We start from the raw sequence: 19,207 nt of genomic DNA, 5'->3' as shown, positions 1-19,207 counted from the left end.
CTGTAAAACTGTTACATGACTTCATCTAATTGTAAATTTATAAGACGGTCTGTGAGACATTTGTGAGAGTAGCTGAATCCCAGGGCTGGTATGGAATCACACACAGGCGGGTCTTCTGTGTGATCTGAGTCCCACTGCTCAGAGCTACAGACTGGTCAAATGGTCACTATTGTAGACACGACCATCGGACCATAGGCTACAAATAATCAATATACCGATCATAGTGTCACTACTGTTGTTTATTACATAAATACTGTATATAAATAATAAGATAATTCCACACTCATAAAACATTTATAAACATTTTGGGAGGCTGACATACAGTAAAGAAAGTAATACTGAAGAGTTTGGAAGTCCTGGAAAGCGTTAATAGATCCTTCTTGCTTTCGACCTGGAACAGAGCCCACAACTGCCAGATCAGTGACCCCTGAGCCCAGTTCACAGAGAGGAGAACCAGGAGCTCTTCTATGTCTCTAAGAGGGCTGGGAGGAAAGATAAAAGGGGGAAATGTGACATGAGTCCAGGCTGTTCTGTCTGATATTGTTCATGTAGCAGCACTGATTGTCTGAATATCTTCTGGTTCTGGATTGTGAGGATAGAGAGCAGTACGGAGTTGAGATCCTGTCTGAGTGTGAGTCTGAGCTGTGAATCTCACTGAGAAGAGAATAATGATTTTTTATTCTGCCTGAGAATTTTCCTGAGAATTTTTTTCTTTTCCAAGTGGTGTTACATCCCCTTCAGATACTCTACACAGACTGCCAGAGAGAAGAGGATAGAGAGATGGACAGATAAGAGCACACACAGCAAGAGACACCGACGTCTTGATTTACTTTGAAGCAAGTGTTAATTTCTTTTCTGGAACAAGTTGTTTCTGAACTTCAAGAAATTCATACAACTTCTGAAAGATAAAATACAAATCTTGCTTCTCAGGACAGAAGAAATGCTTCCAAAAAATGCCAGTGATTTTTTCTCCTTTTAACGAAAAGTGGAGAAAAACAACAGCAGTGCAACTCCGTCGGCTTGATTTAGCTTAATACAAGTATTCACTTCCTTTTCTGTAGATTACAGCCTGCGAAAGATGAAATGAACTTCTTGGTTACTCTTAGTCAGTGCAGAAGAAATACTGCCAGCTGGCAGGAAAATGACAGTATTTTATTTTCTTTAACTACAAACATGTGAGTTGTGAAAAGCAACGGGAATGTGTCCCTGTGCAGCTGTTAAACAAAGGGCTGGTGGGTCAAACGTACTCAGGGACGTGCTTCAGATTGTGATGATGTAAACAAAATCTCCGCTAAAAATTGAAGGGATTTCTTCGCAAACCCTCTTGAATGTGGCAGGAAATCTTTGTGTTTTACTCGTGTGCAACTACAACAAGTAAACAAATAAGTACCTAAGTCAATGTCCAAGAAAACCATCTTCACGTGTGGAATTTTTCTTTAACTGGCTGTTGGGAGAATTCATTTATACACCCGTTGTATCCTTAGCAAAAATATTTTAAAATTAGAACACAGATTTGTTGGAGAACTTGACAATCCTTGACAATCATTATTAAATGAGCATTATACAAATGTGCGTTGATATTTTTAATATGTACCTTAATTGTAATATATATATATACATAATTGCTTTGATATGGATGTTCATTTGAAGGAATTGAGGAAACTATGAAGGATCGCAGAACAACCAAAGATACATTTGGGCATCTGCTATTGGTAAAGATGAAAGAGTACCTTAAGTGTGAAGCTTTCATACACACGAGAGAAAAAAACAGTTTTAATGCACTTCATTAAACTGATGGTATGCTTATCAATCGTGCATAAAGTGTACATAGCAGAGGATGGTTTCGATCCATCGACCTCTGGGTTATGGGCCCAGCACGCTTCCGCTGCGCCACTCTGCTGACAGCTGTTATAATGTGATTCAACACAACTGCTCTATCTTTGCTTTCTAAAAGTGCGCCCGAGATGAAAAGTCTAAACGGTAAACGCAGACGTCACTTTGAGCACTTGGTCTTTTATAGCACAAATCATCACCCGCTGCTCTACATGGGCGTGTCTTCAATATCGTTGAGAACCAAACCTTCTGCTTTCCGAGGCAACTGATTCTTTCGTCGTTAATTCCCAAATCTTCAATGAGAATCAGTGAAACGAAAATCAAACACATGTACACACTCGCGTCCTAACCTGAAAGAAAAATCTACACCCACTTTATAATACTGAAAATGATTCAGGAAGTACAGCAAAGTTCTAAAACCAGCGAATGCATCTGCATACAGTACATAAAATGTCAATTTTTCAAAAGTAAAATCTTCAGCTTTGAAAGATTACCATCCATATATTTTCGTTTTTCTCTTTTTTTACATAACACGCTTTCGAGAAACAAACTGTCTTTTAATTAAGGTTTCATTAGAAAATGTGTATCTTGGTTTGCCAAGTTAAAATCGGCACATCCCAGTGGGCAAAAGATGTAGAATATACGACTATTGAACGCATACCAGACGTGTAACTGTGCTCCGTAACTGGTCTAGAATGAAATTGATTATATGTTTATTATACATAAATGGTTGTAGTTCTATTATACGGATAAATTTAGAAGACTACTATACATATATAGTTAAAGGTCTATTATACATCAAAGAAAGATTTTTATAGGTGTAGAAACTAGTAAATAAAGCCAATGATTTATTTTAGAAATTTATTCTTAAAATATACAACTATTCACACCTGAAAAATATGTAGTTCAAATTATACATTATATACAATATTGTAATCAACAAATGTCTAACCATCATAAAAAACACAACTAGTAAACTTCAGTTACAAATTCTAGTAACATGGCAATATATATATATAGTAATGACAAACACAAACTAATTACATGAACACGCTAATATTTAACTCAAAACCACATTTTGAAACTTCTTTATTTCCACGAAAATATTATTAATGTAGCACAAACGCTACTTTCTAATAAAGACAGAAAGAAACTATTTGTTTTGTGTCTCATGGTGATCCTCCTCTCGATACTAATGACATGTTTAATATGATCCCTCGAGAAAAAAAAGGAGTCAATTTCCGCCTGGAATGATTGATGCCCCATCAAACATTTTGTAATATCCCTGGAAGTTTATACAGTAGAATCCTGGTTCGTGGCTTAAATTCAAGGTAAACAAGACTAAGGAAACAAGTTGGAAACTTGATGTCGAAGTGGGATTTAAATCACCCGGAACATTTCACTACATTGGGCAGTATGTGCTAGGGGGCATTGCTTGACATCCCTTCGATAGCTCGGTTGGTAGAGCGGAGGACTGTAGTGGAGTCAGTAGGGAATCCTTAGGTCGCTGGTTCGATTCCGGCTCGAAGGAAGGTGCTTTTTGTGTACTTTAATCAAAGAGTTAAAAAAGCGAATCTGTTTCATTCAGACATTTATCAAAAGTTCAATAAACGACGAAGTAGAGGTTCCTGTTCCGAATTCAGCCCACGTCTGATTGTCTTGTTTTGGCCAAGATCCGATCTTTGAATTAAGGGACTACTCTGTCTGCTTTGTAATTCAAAAATACATACAAATGTCAAGTTTTTTGTAGATATAAAGGTGTTCTCTGTTTTCAAAGGATAGGTACTTAATTGGCATAATGATTTGGTATTGATTTTGTATCGTTGTATTATGAAGTTTGTGCTTTCTGTGTTTTTATCGTATTGTGAACTTATTTTTTAAACAAATGCTTACAAAGGCAAACAGGGCACACATCTGTTTATACCAGTGGTGAATTGTACATTTGTACAAGGTACTGTGCACTTCTGGGAGTATAACAGGTTCGATATAAAGTGGCAAAAATATAAAAGGGGAATATACCCCAGACTGCGTATAAGTTCTCGTTGTGACTGTTGTTTTATTTTTAGATAAAAATGGCGTACTGTGCACGAAATGTTGCAGAAACACAATTTGATATTTTAATAATTATTATTTTAATAATTTGATCAAATTGAGGCCCAGGATCCAAATCTTCAGTTCTGATTTTTTTAAGTGATATCTTTCCTTCCTGTCGTGGAAGTCACACGATGTGAGCAATTGTTTTTTTTACGTTGCGATCCAAAGATCCTCAGGCGCACTGTAACCAAACCAGGATGGATTCTGCTCGGAGCCGGACTGAGCTCATTCTCACTCCCTGTGCTAAAAACAGAATTAGCTCTTCCCTGAACATCGTCTACAGCTGCTGGATGGTGCTCTGCGTCTTACTGCTCTGGCAATTACTTTGACGAAAGACAGATCACTTGTGCGCTTTTAACCTTCTCGCAGCTACAGCTATAGCCCTGAAAAAAGCATTAGCTTTATCAGTTTTTACATTAATCTATTTTGAATCAAAGTTTGATATTTTTTTTTTATTGCATTTTACATTACAATTATAATAATAATAATAATTATTATTATTACGCACACTTATATAGCGCTGTTCTGGATACTCCACTCAATGCGCTTTACAGGTAATGGGGACTCCCCTCCACCACCACCATTCTCCTGAATGATCACAGAGAGTCAGGACCTCGGTTTTACATCTCAGCCGAAGGACGGCACCTGTTTACAGTTTAGTGTCCCCTTCATTGTATTGGGGTATTAGGACCCGCATGGACCGCAGGGTGTGCGTCAAGCGACAGAAACCAGACGTGTGTCGGGCTCGGCTGCGAGCAGGACAATGACATCACAGGGACAAAGTAGAGGAAATCAAAAGGGTTCTATAAAAGACCTGTGTAAGCTGTTGGTTTGCAGTCTGGACTCTAAATCCTCCGATCCGATTTTAAATCTCTCTAATACCTGAGCTGCGGCTTCTTCCGAGTATTTATTCGTATACTTATTATGTGTAAGTGTATAGATGAAACCTTTCATATATTGTTCAGTTTAAATCAAAATGCTTTACTAATACAAGAGAGAAGTATAGTATGAAGGATGTGACAAATCTATGATTTCTTGGAACAAAACGGTTTTTATTTGCATTCGAAATGAAGCGGAATTTTAGCGGGACACACAAACCCTTTGTCCTTTTTAGAGTTTTTAGAGTGAACAGACATAAATGTAGAAAACGTGTTTTTTAGCACTACAATAGCAGGGTCAGTGGCATAATGAATAACGCGTCAGGCCTCGCGTCAGAAAATTATAAGTTGGACTGCCGTCTGGCTTGTTGCGTTTATACCACTTACGTTGTTTTATATAAATGAACTCCACCTGAAAGCTATAGAAAACACTTTGGGTAAGTTGTCTGCAGCCTCATGCGAATTTCGACAACTTACCCAAAACACTGTACTGTCTGGAGATCAGCTCCAGCTCTGAACTCAATTGCAATGAAAAACCATGCGTAACAAAACTGGAGAACAGCTGAACTTGTGTTCAGTTCGGTGATGAGGGATCAGAACTGTCCTTGTTGTAATTAGCACGAACTGCACAGGCTCTGAATCAGACCATGTCAATTAGTCTGATCAATGTAGGACACGTTAATGTAGAATTATTAAAAGGTTTATTAGTTAGTTAGTTCAGGTTTACCCACCTGAACTAATGTAGAATTATTACTTGGTCTGTCTCTTGTTTGTATATAAATGAATGTCTCTGACAACTTAATGTTAGTTTTACGATGTAGGTCAGGCGTTGACATATGCACGAGTATACTAAATGTCTCACTCCTGATTCAACTCATGTTCTATAGGAGATTGGCGATTCCTCCTGTTTCTCATACAACCATATCAGAACAGAAGCCCATTTCACCCAGCTCTGATTCAAGATCGACTTGCATCTTTATCCCTTTTTTGTTCGTGATCATTATTTTCTTTAGTTATGATCAATATTGAACTTTTTCTAAGTGAAATGACAATAATCAAACATGCAGGCAGATTTTTGAAAAGTATTCGGAATTGACAGGGTGCCCCTTTGGAACAATCGTCAGAAATTGTGAGAAAATGAAAGTTATGTAAGCTCTCACACAAAGCATTGAAGATTGGAATCTGAGTGTAAAAAAGTTACCCGTCTCCCAATGATAGGCAGGGATACACACCATGACTCGAATAGACTCAGCGAACTTTAACACCTATGATATTACGAGTGCTTTGCACGTGTCGAATTTCAAGAAGGAACTACTACAACAGTTGTGGACATAATTCAATACCACCGGCAAAGTCCAATGCCGGCAACATCTGAGAAAATAATGTTCACTCATGGAATTTGGTCTTTGAATGGCTGGCGGGAAAATTCATTTATACTCCTGTTGCACCCTCAGCTGAAACATGTTAAAATAACAACGCAGATTTGTTGCAGAACCTGACAAGAATTATTGGGTTAGCACTGTATGTATTCTTGTATATTTACTTTAATTTTAATATAAATGTAAACATGCATGCTGTATAAGCTATTGTAATTTTAAAATATGTTAGCTGAGGATGCGAAGGGGGCTATTATACCTTGTGAAACACGCAAGGAACTGTAAAAAAGGCTGTTATTTGAATAAAATTGGCGATCACAAGAAAACCACAATTTATGTGGTATTATCATCAATATCCTTCAAAATCTACGTTCAAATGAAGGATTTGAAGAAACTATGAAAAAAGCAACAGTAATAGCAGAGGATTTTGATTTTTGCTCTTCAAGTCAGCAGATCACCGTAGAGTTACACCCCTAGAAACAGCACAAAGGATGAATCCCACCACCTTCATTATTGCTGTGTTTGTGCCAGTGAAAGTAGCGTTTGTGTTATTGAAAGCATCTCGGAAGATGAAGGTGCAGTCACTTCCACGTCATGATATCATTAGATCTGACGACAAGAGCTGAAGCCCCCCCTAGTCCAAGCCAGCAATGTGAAGATGGGTATGAAGGAAGGTAGCGTGGCTGAGTGGTCTAAGGTACTGGATTTAGGCTCCAGTCTCTCTAGGGGCGTGGGTTTGAATCCCACTGCTGCCAAATATTAATGTTTTAAGACCTGCAATACAATCAGTAAAAGCGCTTTTTGTTAGGCTGCGGGAGGTGTTTAGAGATAGACTTTCTAAAAGACAGGCTTAACATCAAGGCAGAAAAAATATTTTTTCTCAATAGAAATTCTCTTTGGCACGTTCAGCTTTATGTAGGGAACAACGTCTGCCGAGATCACTTTTGAGGCAGTGCACATGATAGTGTACCGGCAAGTACATTTAATATTGGCTGTGGTGGTGAGCTGCTTTTGTCTGTGAAACTTTTAATTCTTCACGCCGAATCGTTGGCAGGGGTAAAGCTTATTAAATCTTTGAACATAGCGCTCCATCAGAAATACTTTGTTCGTGATCAAAAGAGATCAGAGGATTAACTTCATGGATTCACATAGCATACCTTACAGGAAAGATTTAAAAGGGGAATTGATTGTGCTTCCTGATGTTGTTCCTGTCGTTTCTTTGGATACAAAGGTGAATGTTCTTTGACGTTCTGCTAGAGTATCCACTGGGTGGGCTTTATCAATCAGCTCGGAGAGGTCATCAGTGCTCTGTCTCTGGAAAATAATCAGCACTGTCGTTTTTCCCTGTGCTGTCTTTTAAAACATATAAGATCACGAGTTTACAGATTTCTCCAAATAACAACTATACATTTTAACCCAGCGGTTAGCATTCCTTCAATCCAATAGTTTTACTCCGGGTAAAAAGCAGCGAAATATATAGAGAGATGATATTCAAATATTTCAACGTTCTTATTGGATTACCTGTATGGATATATCGCTCAGAATTCCTAATATGATTTTGAGTTCAGTTTTGCTTTACTACTTTCAGAGTCTTTTATTGACCTTGCTGAAGCAGAGAAGTGACATAATCACAAATGCGACTTACCTGTGCTGCTGTTTTTGGTTAATAATGATTATTGCAAGGAAAAAAAACAGCTCCTTGCATTAAGAGCAAGAGCAACCAACACGCTCGCTTGTTGAGTTGGGTTTTTTTTCCGTGGTGCTCTTCCTCAGATGTAAAGTTATTTGGCGAGCAAGGACCTCTGAGAAGGAGCCTGAATCCATCAAGAACTCAGAAATTCTAATATCGCACTACTGTCTTGTGTACAGAGATCTGCTTCTTCCTTTTTGAGTGTTTTGGTGTTTAAGAGCACGCTTCCTACCTCGAATGTTAGTTTCAGGAGATGTGCTACCGGATAAATGATTATCTTGAAAAGGTTTGGGGATGCACTGGCCGGGATTAAAACCCGGCTCAATTATTTGGAAGTCACCTGTACTACCAACACACTTCTAAGAAGCACCCGCACATTTTCGCAATCCTCTCTCTCACCTACAAAGTTATGAAGACACAGACGACCAATGAAAACTAATTTGATTCACCCAAGGCTTCACTCTTCTGTTGTGATGTTGTTTAAATTAGTGTTAGCTGTGATGAGGTATTGTTTCTGTCTCTTAAAGTTTAAGAGTCTGCTCCTTTCTTCCTGGTATAGAAAAAAACATGTTCCATCTTTGTTTACAAACACCACTGTAAATTATTTGTCCATCTCTAAAGCCTGTGTGTATTGACAAGGCAATTCAAAAGCACATATTAAATAAGAACACGATCCTTCTTGTTACCATTCCCGTGGTTGGAGCGTTGTTTCGCCCTTTAACGTTCTTCTACAATATTTACAGACAGGGCTTTATCACTGGAGTTGTGTGCATCGGTCCATGAACATCAACTGTACTGCTGTTTTTCTATGCGTAATTTAATCGCAAGCACTTAAAAGATGCAAAAAGATTTCAAGGAAAACATAATTGAAAGACAGTCGAGTAAGGAGGTAGAAAAACGCTCTCCCCCATTGAAGAATCAACCACCGTCGCCCATGTGACTGGATATAAAAATAAATTATTCATTTCAATTATTCATGAAGGGTGGATTGTGGTCAGTGAACATATGCACATCTTTAAGTCAGTTCCACCATCTGTGCCATAGGGGATGTAGTTCAATGGTTTTCATGTATGAAGTTCCGAGTTCAATCCCTGGCATCACCAGATGTCTTACATTATTGTGCTCACATCGCAATCTTCTGTTGAGTGAGAACTCTTTGCTCGTGTTCATAGAGAGACAGGTTTACACAATTAAACTCAGTCACACACGAAGTGCTACAGTGTTGCTCTGCTGTTTTAAATGTACCTCCAAAGCATTTTGTTCTGTTAACTACCAAATGATTTGAACTAATTTTACATCATATTCAGGAAATCCAGAGAAGGTCATCAGACTTTTAGTGGCTGTTGAAGAAAACACCTGTTGAATCTCACCAGGGATTTCTTGAGAGATCATTCAGCAAGCGAGTTAACAGGGGTTAACGTAGAGAGTGGCGGAGGTGGGATGTCAGGGCTTGACGTCACTGCTTTATGCAAAGAATGGAGGGGTGGTCGTCAGGGCTATATGACTGTGCTTCACGCAGAGAGTGGTGGGGGTGTGATGTCAGGGCCATACGACAGTGCTTTACACAGAGAGTGGCGGAGGTGGGATGTCAGGGCCTGACAACACAGCTTAATGCAGAGAGTGGATGGGTGGGTGTCAGGGCCATATGACACTTCTTTACGTAGAGAATGGCGGGGGTGGGATGTCAGGGCTTGACGACACTGCTTTATTCAAAGAGTGGAGGGGTGGGTGTCAGGGCTATATGACAGTGCTTTCCGCAGAGAGTGGTGGGGGTGGGATGTCAGGGCCATATGACACTGCTTTACACAGAGAATGGAGGAGGTGGGATGTCAGGGCCTGAAAACACAGCTTAACGCAAAGAGTGGAGGGGTGGTGTCAGGGCCATACGACACTTCTTTACACAGAGAGTGGTGGGGGTGGGATGTCAGGGCCATATGACACTGCTTTATACAGAGAGTGGCGGGGGTGGGATGTCAGGGCCTGAAGATACTGCTTTACGCAGAGAGTGGCGGAGGTGGGATGTCAGGGCCTGACAACACAGCTTAACGCAGAGAGTGGAGGGGTGGGCGTCAGGGCCATACGACACTTCTTTATGCAGAGAGTGGTGGGGGTGGGATGTCATGGTTATACGACAGTGCTTTCCACTGAGAGTAGTGGGGATGGGATGTTATGGCCATAAGACACTGCTTTATGCAGAGAGTTGAGGGATTGATGTCAGGGCCATACGACAGTGCTCCACTCAGGCCTCTGCTTGAATTTGTACTCCTCCTCTCTCCCTACCTCTACCTCTATGATATTTGCACTTTCTGGAGAGGCGATTTTCTCCACTTCAGTAGCCCGATTGCGTGGAGAGGGCTGTAGAATGTGGCACCGCCTTTCCTGCTCCGTCCATGACAGGCGTGCTGGTCTCTGGAGAGAGAGCACGGTCCATCAGCGCACTCCAATAAAGGCACTGGAAGCAGCTGAAACGCATTGGCGAAGCTCAGCACTGAGCCGCTGGGCACATCTTACCACCGTTTCCGTAGTGTAGTGGTTATCATGTTCGCCTCGCATGCGAAAGGCCCTTGGTTCGAAACCGGGCGGAAACAGACTGGCTTCTTTTGTCGCATACAAATGGGTTGTACAACTTTTAACTAGCAAATGGAAGAGGGCTGAAGTAAGAGACAAGATGTAAATAGGGTTAACTTAAGTCAGTTCTGCCTGAAAATTAGACTTCTAAGCAACAGGGGTTTATGGCAGGAAAGGGGGTTAACTGATAAGGATTCCAGATGCGAGGGGGCATAATCTTAAACTGACCATTTGGCCAGGGTCTCTTAACTGGCCAAATACCACGACCCCCCCCTTACCATAACACCGAATGACGTCTGAAGCAGCAAGGAAGGACTATATAACCTAAAAGTTTGTACCGGCACATCGAACAATACTTCGGTTTTGTTGTTTCTTGTGGGAAACAAGACTTCGGCTTTATTGTTCCTTGTGTCCGTCATGGCAGTGAACAGGTCCTGGTTACAGGATCTCTAAAAAAGGAAATAAAGACTGAAATCAGATCCGACCCACCATGCTGCCACGGTGACGGTGCACTGCCCAGTGAAAGTGGCAGCCTGTCCCTGGACTGTGGGAAACTGGAGCACCTGGAGGAAACCCCCACAGACCAGGGAGAGAACATGCAAACTCCACACAGACAGCACCCACACCCCAGGTCCAGCACTGTGAAGCATGCCCGACGATGCGGAAGGGCTTTTACAAATGAGTGTGTAACTCACACTGGTGCCCAGGATGGCCTGCTACCGGAACGCAACCTAATTTTCTTAATGCAGTTTGTTCGAAGCGGTTTGCAGGAGCTGGAGGTGAGGACTGAGCTGGGGTCCAGTGTGCAAGAGTGACTACTGATGTCGTGTGTGTGTGTGTGTGTGTGTGTGTGTGTGTGTGTGTGTGTGTGTGTGTCTGGATCATTGTGAGCGCCGTCAGGTTTGTGTATTTGTTTAAACAAGAGGACGTGTCTGTGCGGGTCTGACTCTGTGTGAGGGTGCAGCTCTAACTGTTCGCGCGCGGGCGTGTCTATCTCTCGACAATGCATGAGGGGCTAAATCTGCCTCTGAGAAACTGACTTTTCAGAAGAAAAATCTATGAAAAGGCATGGCCTGGCCCTCTTCTCTTGCTCCCGACGTATAACACACTGGGGGATGAAGCTGGTGTCTTCAGCTGTAACCCTAGCTATTTATGCAAACAGCTCTTTTATGAAAAGCAGCTCTAGGCCTAGACAAGAGGAACAGATAAAACAAATCTTAGATTTATGGCTTATTCAAAGCAGACTGAGCGCTGCTATACTGTATGTAGGAGTCAGAGATGAAGAATGAGCTATTTAAGGAAATCAGGAGTGTGAGAGAGGGAGTGTATGTTTTTCCTCCCAATAGAGAAGGCTTGTGGTTCTTTCTGCTTTTCTGCACAGGCTGCCAACATAAGTACGTGTTGGGTTCTTGGTTTGAATGCTCGAGTTGTCAGGCTGGCGTTTTTTGTTCCTATTGGAGCCCATAATTGTGAACAAGGCGCTTGAGGACGTCTCTGTGCAGGTGTGCGTTTGTAATGACGTGTGTGCGCATCTCTGTAGCGGATGTTTCAGTAAAAAAACGCATTTAAAACATTCAACCTTTTCATGTTCCTAATATTCTTTCATTCTTCACAATAATAACTAAGGTTGCTGCTGGAAGAGGTGTTAGTGGGGCCACCAGGGGGAACTCTCACCCTGTGGCCCATGTGGGTCCTAATGCCCCAGTATAGTGACGGGGACACTGGAAAAACTGTAAACAGGTGCCGTCCTTCAGATGAGACGTAAAACCGAGGTCCTGACTCTCTGTGGTCATTAAAAATCCCGGGGTGTTTCTCGAAAAGAGTAGGGGTTTTACCCCAGTGTCCTGGCCAAATTTCCCATTGACCCTTACCAGTCATGGCCTCCTAATAACCCCCATTTATGAATTGGCTTCATTACTCTGCTCTCCTCCCCACTCATAGCTGGTGTGTGGGGAGCGTTCTGGTGCACTATGGCTGCCGTCCCATCATCCAGGTGGATGCTGCACATTTGTGGTGGTGGAGGGGAGTCCCCATGTCCTGCAAAGCGCTTTGAGTGGAGTGTCCAGAAAAGCACTATATAAGTGTAAGCAATTATTATTCATTATAATGTAATAAGTCCATTATTTCTCACCCCTCCATTGCAAGGCATACACAACACAAACACCAGGAACAATTATCTCAGAAGTGAATTGCAAATGTATTGAGTTGTGATGCAACTGTAACTTGAACCTAACATGACTGTGGCGTGCATTTTTGAAATTGCATTTTCACAGCTGAAATACAAAATGAAGCTGATCGCAGTCCAAACTCAAGGTATTGTTGTAAAACTAAATATTCAACATGTTTCTACCTGTCCCTTTTCAGCTCACTCAGAAGTCCACAGCCTGCAGCCTGGTGCCTCTCTGTCTCCCCCCTCCACACTGCTGGTCCAGTGGAGGTGCTGTTTGATCCTGCACGATCTGTCCGGAATCGTATAGTCTTACTGAGCAGCGCAGGGCTCCCTGGCCCCAGGTACGAACAGTGAGTGTCAGTGCAGAACAGCTCTCTGACACTCCGCTCCCTCACTCCAGCTGATCAGGGCAACTACACAGTGAGGGACCTTAATGGAAGCAGTATCAGCACTGTGATCGTCACTGTGGGTGGTGAGCAGGTCTACAGTAGGATCACTAGAGGGCTCTATATTCTTGACAGAGTGTGTTCTTATATCATCCTCTGTCCTGATTGTCTTTCAGCTCACAGAGACAATGTCACCCTGCAGCCTGAAGCCTCTCTGTCTGTCCCTCTGTTCACTGGAGAGCCAGTGGAGGTGCTGTTTGATCCTGCAGGAGGTGGAAACTGGACCTCAGTGTGTTCTGTCCAGAACAGCACAGCCAGCTGTGTCCCCCAGTACAGTTTTTTTTATTTTTGATGATTAGCCATATGTTGATTACAATATTGTACATAATGTATAATTTGAACTCGATATTTTTCAGGAGTGAATGATTGTATATTTTCAGAATAAATTTCGAAACCAAATTATTGTCCCTCGATCTCTGTCTCTCTCTCGTCCTGCTGTCTGTCTGTCCCTGCCTCTCTGTCTCTCTCTCTTTCAGCCCCGTCTGTCAGTCTGTCTGTCCTTCTCTCTCCTTCCTCTCTCTCTCTCCTTCCGCTCTCTCTCTCGGTTTGTTTGTCCCTCAATCTCAATCTTTCTCTTTGCCTGCTGTCTTTCTGTGCCTTCATCTTTGTGTCTCTCTCTCCTTCCTTTCTGTCTGTCTCTCTGTCTGTCCTGCGTTGTCCCAGCTGGGCCTGTCTCCCCGGCTCTCTGCCTTCAGCTCTGTTCGCCGATGTCCCACCAGCCCGTCTCTCTCTCAGCCTGTCTCTTGACTTGCAGGAGGAAGAGGAGGTGGAGACAGCTCCTCCGGCAGGAGAGAGGAAGAAGGTCAGTGCTGGTCCCACCCTGCCTCCTGTCCTGTCTGTGGTGGAGTTTCGCCATCTTGTCTGTCTTGTCAGCCCTGTCTGTCACTGTCTCTCTCCTCCTCCTCTCTGTGCTGTGGTGTCCAGTCAGTGTGTCTCTCTCCTCCTCCTCTCTGTCCTGTGGTGTCTAGGCAGTGTGTCTCTCTCCTCCTCCTCTTCTCTGTCCTATGGTGTACAGTGGGTCAGTATTAGTGGGCTACACCCTGGCTCACTCACTGCGAGTGTGATCTCAGCAGAGTCTCTGTACTCTTGGGACACTTGACTCACCTGTCTCTCTCTTTCTCTCCCTGTGCTGTCCCTCTCCTGCCCCCTCTCTCCCTACTCGGACTCCAGCTGGAGGAGGTCCAATCACCACCTCCTGTGAGACAGAAGAAAAAGAAAGTGGGTAATGCTCTGATTCTCTCTTTACTCCTGTCCAGTGTCCAGTCAGTGTGTGTGTATGAACCCCTCTCTCTCTCAGTGCAGTGTTCATGTACTGGAGTGTCCAGTCAGTGTGTGTGTATGAACCCCTCTCTCTCTCAGTGCAGTGTTCATGTCCTGGAGTGTCCAGTCCGACTCTTAACGTGACTCTCCTGTCTCTGCTTCAGAAGTGCTGGTGCGTCTTTTTAAAGTCCCTGAGCTGCATGTCGGTGGAGACAGATGATAAGGACGAGCCGATGGAGGCGGCGGAGACCGTGTGTCAGGAGAGGAAGAGCGAGGGAGAGGAGGAGCAGGCTGCCGGGAAGGACAAGAAGAAGAAGAGGAGGTGCAGGTGAGCAGACAGGGGGACGCCGCCCGGTCGTGTCTGTGATTCAAGAAGGAGTCTCCTCTTGCTGTTTGATGTCATGGTGATGTCCGTGTCTGTGTCCCTCACACCTGCAATAACAATATTCTTTCCAGGTTCCTTTCCTGGTTCTGTGCCAGCTAAGATCGGAGTCGCCTTCCCCACCAAGGACTGGACTGGACTGGACTGGACTGGAGCTGAGGGACACCAGACTGGACTGGACTGGAGCCAAGGGACCCCAGACTGTGCTGGACCGAAGCTGAGGGACCCCAGACTGCACTGGACCGGAGCTGAGAGACACCAGACTGGACTGGACTGGAGCTGAGGGACCCCAGTCTGTGCTGGACCGAAGCTGAGGGACCCCAGTCTGTGCTGGGCCAAAGCTGAGGGACCCCAGTCTGTGCTGGACCGAAGCTGAGGGACTCCAGACTGTGCTGGACCAAAGCTGAGGGGCCCCAGACTGGACTGGACTGGAGCTGAGGGGCCCCAGGCTGTGCTGGACCGAAGCTGAGGGACCCCAGACTGGACTGGACCAAAGCTAAGGGACCCCAGACTGTGCTGGACTGAAGCTGAGGGACCCCAGTCTGGACCGAAGCTGAGAGACCCCAGTCTGTGCTGGACCGAAGCTGAGGGACCCCAGTCTGGACTGCACTGGAGCTGAGGGACCCCAGTCTGGACCGAAGCTGAGGGACCCCAGTCTGTGCTGGGCCGAAGCTGAGGGACACCAGTCTGGACTGAAGCTGAGGGACCCCAGTCTGTGCTGGGCCGAAGCTGAGGGACCCCAGTCTGTGCTGGACCGAAGCTGAGGGACCCCAGACTGTGCTGGACCGAAGCTGAGGGACCCCAGACTGGGCTGCACTGGAGCTGAGGGACACCAGACTGGACTGGACTGCACTGGAGCTGAGGGGCCCCATACTGGACTGGACCAGAGCTGAGGGGCCCCAGACTGGACTGGACCGGAGCTGAGGGACCCCAGATCCCAGTCTGGACTGAAGCTGAGGGACCCCAGTCTGGACTGAAGATGAGGGACCCCAGACCCCAGTCTGGACTGAAGCTGAGGGACCCCAGACTGGACTGTGGAAAACTTTCACATTATCTCCACCTGAGTCCTCAGATCGTCTGCATGACCTTGTATTATTAAGTATTATTTTAAGGTCCTGTGATGATCGTAAGATGGGGGGGGGGGGGGTGTGTCCCTTGACATTAATCTGTATTGTAATTTTTGTTCTTTTGTTAAGCATCATTAAAATGTTTTTTAAAAAAAGCTTTTGGTTTTTTCCCTCCCCCCCCGAAACGAACAAACAGAGTCTGTCTTTCTCTTTCATCCCGGAGAGTTTGTGGTTGATGGATTGAGGCCGAGAGCCCTCGTTGTCGGCGTGCCACCAGTTAGCGGGGCTAAAGCAGGGGGGGCATCGTGTCCAATACTCCTTGAAACGAGACAGATTTCAAGCCACCTCCGTCTGAAGAGAAGGAAGTTGACCACGAACTCCAGGGTGTCCTAGGAAGCTCTTTAGCCATCGTTTGCCCAGCAGCCATCTCACCCTGCAGCTCCCAGCTAGCAGCCCCCTCCCCACTGGAGCCCAGCAGGTAGAAGCCTGGTCAGTACCTGGAGGGGAGACTCCTGGGAAAAACTGAGGTTGCTGCTGGGAGAGGTGTGAGTGGGGCCAGCAGGGGGCGCTTTCACCCTGCGGTCTGTGTGGGTCCTGATGCCCCAGTATAGTGACGGGGGACACTGGACTGTAAACAGGCGCCGTCCTTCGGATAAGACGTCAAACCGAGGTCCTGACTCTCTGTGCTCATTAACAATCCCGGGGTGTTTCTGGAGAGGAGTAGGGGTGTTACCCCAGTGTCCTGGCCTGATTCCCCCCCTGGTCTTGACCCATCATGGCCTCCTTATCACCCCCCCTCTCTGAACTGGCTCCATCCCTCTGCTCTCCTCCCCACTGAGAGCTGCTGTGTGCTGAGCGGACTGGAGCATCATCCACGTGGGGGCTGCACACTGGGGGGGCTGGAGGGGATCCCCCTGACCTGGGAAGAGCTCTGAGTGGAGAGTCCAGACGGATTAATTATTATTATTATTATTCGTGCTGCACTGGGCTTCAGTCCTGGTAGTGAGAGGGGGATCTGTGATCAGTACAGATACTTATGACTGTATAATAATACACGATAGAAATGGAAAACAGGGTAGCGCTGTAGTCTCTTCGAAACGTTTTGAACTGCCAGAAGAAGTTTTCACAACCCGGACTCGTGAAGGTACAGGTCTTCTCCCTTCGTCCGGAGTAAGGTGAGAGGTTATCCCCTCGGGGCGCAGTATCCCCGATGCACCCCCCCACCACCACCCAAAATGACACACACTTCTGTGACGATTGGGAGACCCCGGTTCGATCAGCCCCTGCGGTGTAGGAAATGACCCGCTGGAGAGAACACGCAGACTCCACACAGAAGGGTCACCTCGGCATTTATTCCAACAGCAAAACACCAGAGAGAAACGGGTCTCCGAAAGATGAGCGCACACCGGGAAAAACACTACGGGGTCATTACAAATGGGAATAGGAGTTCTTTTTTTCTTTTCCGGACGTCAGTTGTATCGTGTCCTGGTGATTTCTCCTGTTTCGAACGGAGTTCAATGTCACGTTTCTACTTTATTAGAGAGAGGCACTGAACTTTGGGGAACGTGACATCCACCCAGTATTACTAGTAGGTTGATAAATATAAATGTTCTTTTTCCCCCCGTATAATACCTCGCGAAATATAACGATGGCCAACTCCTTAAGTCGAAATTTAAACCCTTCTCACGCTACAAGACAGTCCGTCAACATCGCCACGGCCCGAAGCGCGACCTTCGGTATGACGTTGGCGGAAGGGGGTAGGGTAAGTACGTCACAGCCGGGGGAAGCCCCTATCACGTGAGAGGGGTGCTGCGGGCGACGAGCCCCCGGGGGCGAAGAGAAGTTGATTTGCGTGGGGTGTGGAAACACTACACGACCGGGCAAGCGAGCCGTTTTTTTTTTTGTTTTGTTTTTTCAGAACATCAGAACAACCGCAGAGATGACCATCGATCCACTCCGGACGTTTCCTTTTTTGTCCTTTTTGGCCTCCAAAATAAAAAAAAAAACTGGGATCCATCGTGGCGTTGCCAAATTAAAACGTCAACCACTTTTCGGGCTTTCGTGCTGTCCATGATGAAACCGTCATGGTTGTGTAAGGATACGTTACGTCACAGACCGGCGGCGCTCGGACGTGAGGAGTGTCGTTACGTTTTTGAAACGGGCACGTCAGACAAGATCTCTGACAAGATCTCTGAAAAACCCAAACCTGTAAGATTCAATTTCAATTCAGTTTTTTTTATATAGCTCCTTTCACAACAAGAATGCCCCAAGGCCCCGAACAAAGGAGTTGTTCCACACCCCCGCCACCCTCTGTGTACAGTAGAGCCCCCTGTACTGACTGGAGGAGCTCACCCAGCTGTGTCTGGAGAGAAGCCGGGGTATCGGCTTCAACCACAGGGCTGGGCGGCTTGTTCCCCACCCCCATCCCCTTCTGTGTACAGAAGAGCCTCCTGTCCTGACTCCAGTAGGAAATGTCACCTGGAGGCAACACACCGGCTTCTTTTAACAGATCACCTCGGGAATCGGGAACAACGGAGCTGTGTGCGGCCGTCTGTACGGAGGGGTTCAGCGCGGGGGGGCTCCGGGCTCGGGTCTGGACCCGGGGGGGGGGGGGGGCTGTCTGTGTGGAGTCTGCATGTTCTCCCTGTGTTCTTCGGGTCCAAAGACAGGCTTTTGGGCTAATTGGCTTCTGGGAAAACTGGCCCTGGTGTGTGTGTGTCCTATGATGGAGTGCTGTCCTGTCCAGGGTGTGTGAGTGAGTGTGTGTTTGTCATGTGATGGACTGGTTCCTGTCCAGGGTGTGTGAGTGTGTGTGTCTGAAAGTCCTGTGAGGGACTGGTGTCCTATCCAGGTTGTGTGTGTGTGTCCTGTGAGGGACTGGTGTCCTGTTCAGGGTGTGTGAGTGTGTGTGTGTATCCTGTGAGTGACTGGTGTCCTGTCCAGGGTGTGTGAGTGTGTGTGTCCTGTGATGGACTGGTGTCCTATCTAGGGTGTGTGTATGTCCTGTGATGGACTGGTGTCCTGTCCAGGGTGTGTGAGTGAGTGTGTGTGTGTCCTGTGATGGACTGGTGTCCTGTCCAGGGTGTGTGAGTGTGTGTGTCTGTGTGTCCTGTGATGGACAGATGGTACCAAGCCTGGACACCCATGAGACACTGGCTTCCTCAGAAGACTCTCACGGAGGGCACACTGTCCCTAACCCGGGTCCAGAAGAAACTACAGTGATCTATAATTCCTGCGCCTCGGAAGGGTTTATGACGTCTATGTCCGCCGCCCGCGCCCGTGGACTGGCGGTTCGGCGTCGCGCTCCGCAGCTCGAGCTTCGGTGCGAGGCAGGGCGGGAGGGAGCCGATGTGGCCTCGGCGCCATCTTTGCTGGTGAGTCAATTGTGACCGTTGCGGTACAACAAACCATCAATCAAGCTTTTCCCACCCCGTCCAGTATTT

At 45.7% G+C, this 19,207-nt stretch overlaps 1 protein-coding gene and 3 non-coding genes across 4 annotated transcripts in view; 3 read left to right on the top strand and 1 right to left on the bottom strand.

Annotated features, from left to right (window-relative positions):
- The window catches only part of LOC138242549 (antigen WC1.1-like), a 621,195-nt gene that overhangs the window by 380,334 nt on the left and 221,654 nt on the right, over window positions 1–19,207 (bottom strand). The window lies entirely within an intron of this gene.
- trnay-gua (transfer RNA tyrosine (anticodon GUA)) lies at window positions 3,277–3,364 on the top strand. Its single transcript is given in 2 exon segments — window positions 3,277–3,313; window positions 3,329–3,364. It is a non-coding gene; the product is annotated as a tRNA-Tyr (tRNA).
- Window positions 6,855–6,936, top strand: trnal-uag (transfer RNA leucine (anticodon UAG)). Its single transcript has one exon. It is a non-coding gene; the product is annotated as a tRNA-Leu (tRNA).
- On the top strand, window positions 10,387–10,459 carry trnaa-cgc (transfer RNA alanine (anticodon CGC)). Its single transcript has one exon. It is a non-coding gene; the product is annotated as a tRNA-Ala (tRNA).

This window comes from Lepisosteus oculatus, chromosome 14 (genome assembly GCF_040954835.1).
Source record: "Lepisosteus oculatus isolate fLepOcu1 chromosome 14, fLepOcu1.hap2, whole genome shotgun sequence".
NCBI lineage: Eukaryota > Metazoa > Chordata > Actinopteri > Semionotiformes > Lepisosteidae > Lepisosteus > Lepisosteus oculatus.
The sequence above is the reverse complement of the archived record's forward strand: the minus strand, read 5'-3'. Positions and strand labels throughout refer to the sequence as shown.